An 8,656-nucleotide genomic window follows, 5' to 3' on the forward strand; every position below is an offset into this window, starting at 1 on the left:
CCGAAGCCTCTCCTCCCTCGTAGTCCCCCTGGCCACTTCTGTTTTCTCTACCCACTTCCCCTCGTGGGGCCCCCAAGTCTGGCACCACCTCTTCCCCCTCCACCTCTGCCACCTTTCCATCTCCCTTTCTCAAGCTCCCTTTGGGCTTTCCTCAGTGCATAGGGGGACGCTGAGGCAGGAGCAGCTGCAGAAGGCCACGTCTGCCCCCACCCGTCTCCTGGTCTCTCTTTGCTCACACACCAACTTCGGCCTAACTGTCACCATCACCTGTCCAGACATTAGCCCTCCTCCAGCACCTGACCCACCTGCATCAGCTTCTTCGTGTCCCTAGGTGTCTGGAGGCCACTGTTCCTGTACCTGGGACTCCTCGCTGCTTGGGCCCCAGGGCACACAGCCAGATCCTGCTGGGCCCCTGTTCTGGATCTGGTCTGTGCCAAGGCTTCGGGGAAGAGTAAACCTGCCTGACGGGTTTGAGATCCACCCAGGCCAGGCCTCCCTCCTCTGTAGGGAGAGGCCAGGACACCTGGGACACCCACTGAAGACGTTGATCCACACACCTCCAGTTTGTCTCCAGTGGGTCCTGAAGCAGGGGAGCTGAAGACTGGGCAGGGCTGGAAAATCAGTGGAAACAGTAGCAAGAGAGAGGAGACGCAGGCTGTGTGGACAGGGGAAGGTCCAGGACCGGACTATGGGAGTCATGGGGGAGCTGGGATGACCATTTAACACAACCTGGGAGCAACAGGAGCTATGGGAGGTCGTAGAGCAGGGGTGTGGTATAGCCAGGGCAGAAACAGAAGTCACTGGAGCCAGGCATGGTGGCGCAGTATTGTGTTATCCCGGGACTCCAGAGACCGGCAGGAACATTGTGAACCAAAGCCAGCCTGAGCAAGTTAATGAGATCTGGTTTTAAAAAGCAAAAAGATGAGGCTCGAGATGGCCCAAGGGCTGAGATCACTGGCTGCTCTTGCAGAGAACCAGGTTCAGTTCCAGCACCCACAGGGCGGCTCACAACCATCTACAACACCAGTCCCATTGGATCTGACGCCCTCTTCTGGCTTCCTAGGCCACTGCATGTACGTGGTGTACAGTAGACATGCAGACAAAATACTCACACACAAAAAAATGTAAGTAAAAAGCAGGCTCTGGGACATAGCTTCTTTTTTTTTTCCTTTTTCTTTTTTTTATCTATCTATCTATCTATCTATCTATCTATCTATCTATCTATCTATTTGAGACAGGGTTTCTCTCTATAGCTTTGGAGCCTGTCCTGGACTAGCTCTGTAGAGCAGGCTGGTGTTGAACTGACAGAGATCCACCTGCCTCTGACTCCCCAAGTGCTGGGATTACAGGCGTGCGCCACCACTACCTGGCTGGGACATAGCATCTAAATGGAGCTGATGCTTGGAGTCCTCCAGTGGGCACACACACATACACACATATACACACACGTACACACACACACACATACATACACACATATACACACGTACACACACGTACACATATACACATATACACACGTACACACACATACACACACATATACACATGTACACATATACACACACACATATACACACGTACACATATACACACGTACACACACACACACCACCAAAGGCTCAGCTACTGATAGACCAAACCTAGGGAAGGGAGAGGAGCCCAAGTTCAGACTCCATCCGCCCCGCCCCGCCCCGCCCCGCAGGGAGCCGCATGTCCAGGGAGGGCGCCACCCCTAGCAAACCGTGAGTGGCCTGCAGGCCCACACGGCTCGCACGCAGGCCTGGAGCTCTGGGCACCGGAGAGGGCGCAGAGCCTAGGGAGCAGTGGGAAGGTGGCCGGGGCTCAGCCCCGGGTGTCGGTGGGACAGAGGGAGGGTGCACACAGAACTGTTTGGTTTTCTTTGTCTCTGGCATGCTCCGTGGGCGCCCGGAGGCCAGGCCCTCGCCAGCCGCACCAAGCCAGCCTGGATCAGTGATTTCACCTGCTCTGGGGATTCCTGGACCTTCACCCAGGAGTCCACCAGCTGAGGGGGATTCCAGGAGGGGTGACTCATCCCCATCCTGGAGGGACCAGAGGGGCATTTGGAGAAGGGTGTGGAGTCCAGCCACCGCCAGCTCGGAAATGCCCCCGCAGGGCTCGGGGTACACAGTCTGCAACTCCAGCAGGTCTGGGGGATGGGTTGGAACTGGTCACGGGTGTGCCCGCCCCTGTGGGTCATCTCCTATCCCCAGGGTTCAAACCTTAGCACTTCCAGACAATGCTGTGTGACCCCAGGCAAGGCTCACAACCTGTCTGTGTTGTGTTGACCATCTTTAAAGTGAGAGCAATCAATGAATACCACAACTGTAATTAATATCATGAGTGTAATTAAAAAATAAATTAAAAATAAAGTGAGTTATCTCAGGAGCTCAACAGCTTTACATACACCTCGGGGCGCTGTGCTTATATATGAGAAAGACACCGCCGTAGTTTCGGTGCTGGGGATGGAACTCAGGTCCAGATATCGACTTACAGTGACGACTTTGGTAAAATGTAACCTGAAGCCGGGCGGTGGTGGTGTGCACCTTTAATCCCAGCCCTTGGGAGGCAGAGGCAAGGGGAACTCTGTGAGTTCGAGGTCAGCCTGGGCTACAGAGTGAGTTCCAGGACAGCCAGGGCTGCACAGAGAAACCCTGTCTCAAAAAAAAAAAAAAAAAAAAAAGACAAGAAAAACCAAATAAAAGAAATGAACAAAATATCATATTCAGGACACACAGTGGCTGGCTAGAGGAATGGCCTGGGCTGGTTGTAACACCCAGCCTGAATCAGGAAGTACAGCTGTGTAACAAACTGCCCTGAACATGGTATCCTCGAGGTATAAATGTGCTCTTTACTGTGCTCTTGGGTTAGGAGGCCAGGGGAGGTGTATATGAAGCTGGATCCTCTGCTCAGGCTGTAATGAGGGACTGGCCAGGACTGGACTCTCATGTAGAGACTCAGCTGGTGGGCCACTTGCCTCTCCAGATCCCTGTATACCAGCAACTTTTGGTCCCTGGGGTTGTAAAGTTTTCATGGTTGGGTCCACTATGAGGGGCATACAGACTTATTATAATCGTGTTCATGTTCATGTTGCATTCATGTATTCTGTATGTCTGTCTTCTCACGCACGCCTGGTGCCCACAGAGCTCGGAAGAGGGTATCAGAGCCCCTGGAACTAGAGTTAGGGATGGTTGTGAGCCCCCATGTGGGAGCTGGGACTCAGACCTCTCCCTCTCTCCAGCTCCCACCCCTCACCTCAAGGTCTCACACTATGGCTCGGGCTAGCCTGGGACTCCCTGGGTAAAGCAGGATGCCTTGAATTTATAGAGATCCACTTCACCAGGGCTAGGATTAAAGGTGTGTGGCGCCATGTCCCCAGTGCCTGGCTTTTCATGTTGGCTCTGGGAGTCAAACTCATGTCCTTGTGTTTGTGAGGCAAACACTGTACCCACCGACTTGTCTTCCCTCCAACTGGCAGAGGAGAAGCTTTGCAACCATGGGTCCCTTTGGCAGAGGTGGCATATCCTGACCCGTACACGAGAATCTTGGGCCAGGGCTGGGTGTGGCTCAGCATTGCCATTCCAGCCTGGTGTGAGCCAAGGTTCACAGGAGCACCACACACATTTGTTTGTTTGTTTTTGTTTTTTCAAGACAGGGTTTCTCTGTAGTTTTGGAGCCTGTCCTGGATCTCGCTCTGTAGACCAGGCTGGCCTCGAACTCACAGAGACCTGCCTCTGCCTCCTGGGTGCTGGGATTAAAGGCGTGCGCCACCACTGCCCGGCTCAGATATTTTTTTTTTAAAGGAGGAAGCCAGGAAGCCTGGAGGTCAGCCTGGGCTGTGTAAGTAGACCTTAGAAGGAGAAAGAGAGGAGGGAGGGAGAGAGAGAAGGGAGGGATGGAGGGAGAGAGGGAGAAGGAAGAAAAACAGAGAGAAAAAACTGGTGACAAGGAACACAGTTGTCTCTAAGCACTGGAGGGGAGTTCAGGGTCACCCTGGGCTACATCACGAGTTCAAGGCCAGCCTGGGCTACCGGAGACCCTATCTCAAAAGAAGCAAACAGAAACCAGTCCCGAAGGTCAGGGAAGGCCTGTGGGGCAGTGAACACAGCTCTGCCCTAGTGGGCTGAGATGGACCACACAAGCAGAGAATAAAGAGGAGGAGGAATCTGGGAAGGATTGAAAGAGAGCCAGGAGCCAGAGGAGGAGGATTCCAGGGGCCAGCCACCCAGCTATACGGCCAGGGAGGAGTGAGAAGGAAATTTACAGGAATAGGAAAGGAAAAGCCCAGAGGCAAAAGACAGGTGGGATAATTTAAGAAAAGCTGGCAAGAAACTAAGTCAAGCTAAGGCTGGGCATTCATAAGAGATAATAAGCCTCCGGGTATGATTTATTTGGGAGCTGGGTGGTGAGCCCCCAACAAAGAGCCAAAAAACCCAACAACAGTTAGGGCTTCAGGCAGGGAGTGGATGGCTCCCCTTGCCCATTTCTCAGATGGGTCCTGAGCTGGGAAGACACCATGCAATCTGTATTAGTCAGCTACGACTGAGTAACAAAAGGAATCAAGGGTAGTGCTCGCTTTTCAGCCCTTTTTCACTTGTCTGACTCACCCCTTACCAGCACTCACTCCTGGTTTAAGCTGTTGCCAAGGTCACCAAGACCTGGAGGTGAACTTCGGTGAGTCGCATGAAGAGCCAGGGTAACGGGGTGACGGGGTGAAGCCTGGGCACAGCTTGTACAAAGGGCCCGAGTGGCAGGATTGAGTCCCGACAGGTGAGGGACATGGAGGCTAGTGTCAACCTCTATGCAGTGGAGGACGACCAAGAGCCGGTCCCGCAGCCACACCTCTTTACTGAGTCAATTTAGCCACATCGAGGTGCTGGAAAGAGAACCCAGGAACGCCAGCGAATCTGTCCACCTCTGAGTCATACCCTGAACCTTTTATGGTGTTCTGTTTTAAGATTCTATTTTTTGTTTTTCCTGAGACAGGGTTTCTCTGTGCAGCCTCGTCTGTTCTGGAACTCACTCTGTAGACCAGGCTGGCCTTGAACTCAGAGATCCGCCTGCCTGTGCCTGCTAAGTGCTGGGATTACAGGAGTGCGCCACCACCCAGCTACTTATTTTCTTTTCTGAGTGTTTGAACAGCATGAATGGGCACCACTTGCATGCAGCTCCTGGGGCACCCAAGAGGGCGCCCAATCCCTCGGCACTGGAGTCACAGACAGTTGTGAGCTGCCATGTGGGTGCTGGGAACCAAACCTGTGTCCTCTGGAAGAGCAGCAGCGCACTGAGCGATCTCTCTAGCCCCATGAAACCTTTGTTCTTATGTACTTACTCTTTTGTTAGTTTTTGAAAAAAAAAAAACCAAAAAAAACAGGGTTGGGGATTTAGCTCAGCAGTAGAGCACTTGCCTAGCAAGTGCAAGGCCCTGGGTTCGGTCCTCAGCTCAAAAAAAAAAAAAAAAAAAGTATAAAGTTTAAAAAAGAAAAGAAAACAAACAAACAAACATTCTTTGTATCTTGAGAGTGCTTGTGTGCGGGTGGCTGATGGAGGAGGCCAGGAGAGGGAGTCAGACCCACCCCCAACTTCAAGCTGGAGTTATAGGCAGTTGTAATGAGTCACCCCAAATCCAGAGACGCCTGCGTCTGCCTCACTATTGCTGGAATTAAAAGTGTGCCCCATGGCTGGAGGGATGGCTCAGAGGTTAGAGCACCGGCTGCTCTTCCCCGAGTCCTGAGCTCAATCCCCAGCACCCACCATCTTAAAAATGTGCCCCAGGACACTGAACTTAATACAGTATTTTATTGAGATTTAATTTTCTTCCTTTCCTTTCTTTTCTTCTAGACAGTCTTTCTTTGTGTAGCTCTGGCTGTCCTGGAACTCGCCACGTAGTGGAGGATGACCTTGAAATCCTGATCCCCAGCCTCCATCTCCTGAGCCACGGACGACAGGTGCTCTGCACGTCTAATTCATGTGGTGCTGGGTAGGGAACTGGAGCTCCTGTCCTGCTGGGTGGGCACACTCTACCCACTGAAGCCCAGCCTCAGACACTATCTCTTCAGCCCGCAGCTCTTTACCCGCTGTGCTGTCCTCCCCCAGTGCCAGTCCCCCTGGGCTTCTATGTTTGGAGCCTGAGGGTTCTCGGGAAAAATTCTCATTATTGAAGGGCTAGTGAGTTCCAGAATCCCCAAATTAAAAGACTCAAAAGTACATCCAGCAGCCACCAGACGTAGTGCATGCCTGTGACCCCAGCTTGGAGGCAGGAGGATCAGGAGTTGGAGGGAGGGAGACAGGGAGGGGAGGAGGGAGGGGGCTGATTCTTCCCCACACCACCGACCACTGTTTTGAACCACAGTCCTAGGTCCTCATCTTTCCATTTGTAAATACTTCCAAGTTTGGGCTGGAGAGATGGGCCAGTGGTTAGAGGCACCAGGCGTGCACAGGTGCACATACGTACATTCAGGCAACACACTCACACATGTGCCAAAAAATAAAATAAAAAATTGTTTTACAACAAACACGGGAGAAATGACAGGAACGCCCGGGACTACCACAAGTCCCAGGTTCGGTTCCCAGCACCCGCACGGCGGATCACAAGCATCCGAGGTCTAGCCTATGTGGACTCCTGTGTGACCTATGTTCACACACACACACTCTTACGTAAACACAGTAAACTAAGTGTCTAAACAGTTCCAAGTGTGCCTCTGACCCCAGTTCCTCAGCAGTGGTGACGCCTGCCCTCAGAGGACGCGGGAAGGGCAGCGGTGTGGGTGTAGTGAGATGGAAGGTGAAGTCCAGAGCCTGTCTGAGAGGGGCGTGGGCTGGGACTCGCGGTCCCACGGTCCCTCCGCCCGCGCGTTCCTGTCGTTTCTCCCGTGTCTGCTGTAAAACCGTGTTTTGTCTTATGTTTGCACGTGTGTGAGTGTGTTGCCTGAATAGTCTGTGCACCTGTGCACGCGGTGCCTCCGGGGGGCAGGTTGTGAGCGGCCCGGGCGCTCCGCAGAGCAGTGGGGCCGCCCTCCCCGGCCGCCCTCCGCGTCTCTATGTATTTATGTGCCTGCAGCAGGCAGTTCCCGCTGCTGGCTGAAGCCAGGGCGGGTTTGGGCACGAACCTCCTCCTGTCTCCCTCAGCGGGCCACGCCGCCCCCTGCTGGCCTCAGCGGGAACCGGCCACACACGGATCTGCCGCCCAAGTCCAGGGTGTGGCGGGGCTCGAACCGGGGGAGCACTCACCCCTCCATTACACCCTTACTTTCACACATGCAGGCAAAACAGGCACACACATACACACATATTAAAAATGGCCAGACCAAGAAGCACCCCAAACAGTGCCCCGCAGGGAAGTGGAGGCAGCAGCGACGCCCTCCTTACCAAACCACACTTTTGGTTTTTCCAGGCAGGGCTTCCCTGTGCAGCCCGGGCTGTCCTGTCCTGGAACTCGCTCTGTAGCCCAGGCTGGCCTCAAACTCACAGAGATCCGCCTGCCTCTGGCCCCCGAGTGCTGGGATTACAGGCATGCGCCACCACCGCCCGGCACCAAGCCACATTTTTTGACAGCTGTAATTTTATTTAAAAATTGTTATTATTATTGTTGTTGTTATTATTGTTGTTGTTATTGTTGTTATTATTGTTGTTGTTATTGTTATTATTGTTGTTGTTTTGTTGTTATTGTTGTTATTATTATTGTTGTTGTTATTGTTGTTATTATTGTTGTTGTTATTGTTATTATTGTTGTTTTGTTGTTATTGTTGTTATTATTATTGTTGTTGTTATTATTATTGTTGTATTGTTGTTATTATTATTATTGTTGTTGTTATTGTTAGTATTGTTGTTGTTGTTAGTATTGTTGTTGTTATTATTATTGTTTTGTTATTATTGTTGTTACTGTTGTTGTTATTGTTATTATTGTTGTTGTTGTTATTGTTGTTGTTGTTTTGTTGTTATTGTTATTATTGTTGTTATTGTTTTGTTATTATTGTTGTTGTTATTATTATTATTGTTGTTACTGTAGTTATTATTGTTGTTTTGTTGTTATTATTGTTGTTGTTGTTATTGTTGTTGTTATTATTGTTGTTGTTATTGTTATTGTTATTATTGTTGTTACTGTAGTTATTATTGTTGTTTTGTTGTTATTATTGTTGTTGTTATTGTTATTATTGTTGTTATTGTTATTGTTATTATTGTTGTTACTGTAGTTATTATTGTTGTTGTTGCTGTAGTTATTATTGTTGTTGTTACTGTAGTTATTATTATTATTGTTGTTACTGTAGTTATTATTATTGTTGTTACTGTTGTTATTATTATTGTGTGTGCATGCGCGCGTGCTAGCCACGGCACAGAGCCGCCTGCGGGAGGAGGGTCTCCCCCGCACCTGCGAGTTTCCGGGGATCGAACTCGGGTCGTCATTCCCGGAGGCCGGCTCCCGCTGCGTCTCCAGGACGGCTCCAGGCCCACCTGCTAAGCTTGAGCCCTCTGACCTCTGAACCCGTTCCCAAGGGCCGTCGGGAACAAGCCCCGGCGGGTCTCTCTCTCCACCCTCCCTGTCGCGGCCGTTCCCCGGAGGACGTTGACGCGCGTGAACTCTAACCCGAGTCCCGAAACTCCGAGGTCACCACCGCAAGCCCCACCGTACCCCTAG

This window comes from Onychomys torridus, chromosome 21 (assembly GCF_903995425.1).
Source record: "Onychomys torridus chromosome 21, mOncTor1.1, whole genome shotgun sequence".
NCBI lineage: Eukaryota > Metazoa > Chordata > Mammalia > Rodentia > Cricetidae > Onychomys > Onychomys torridus.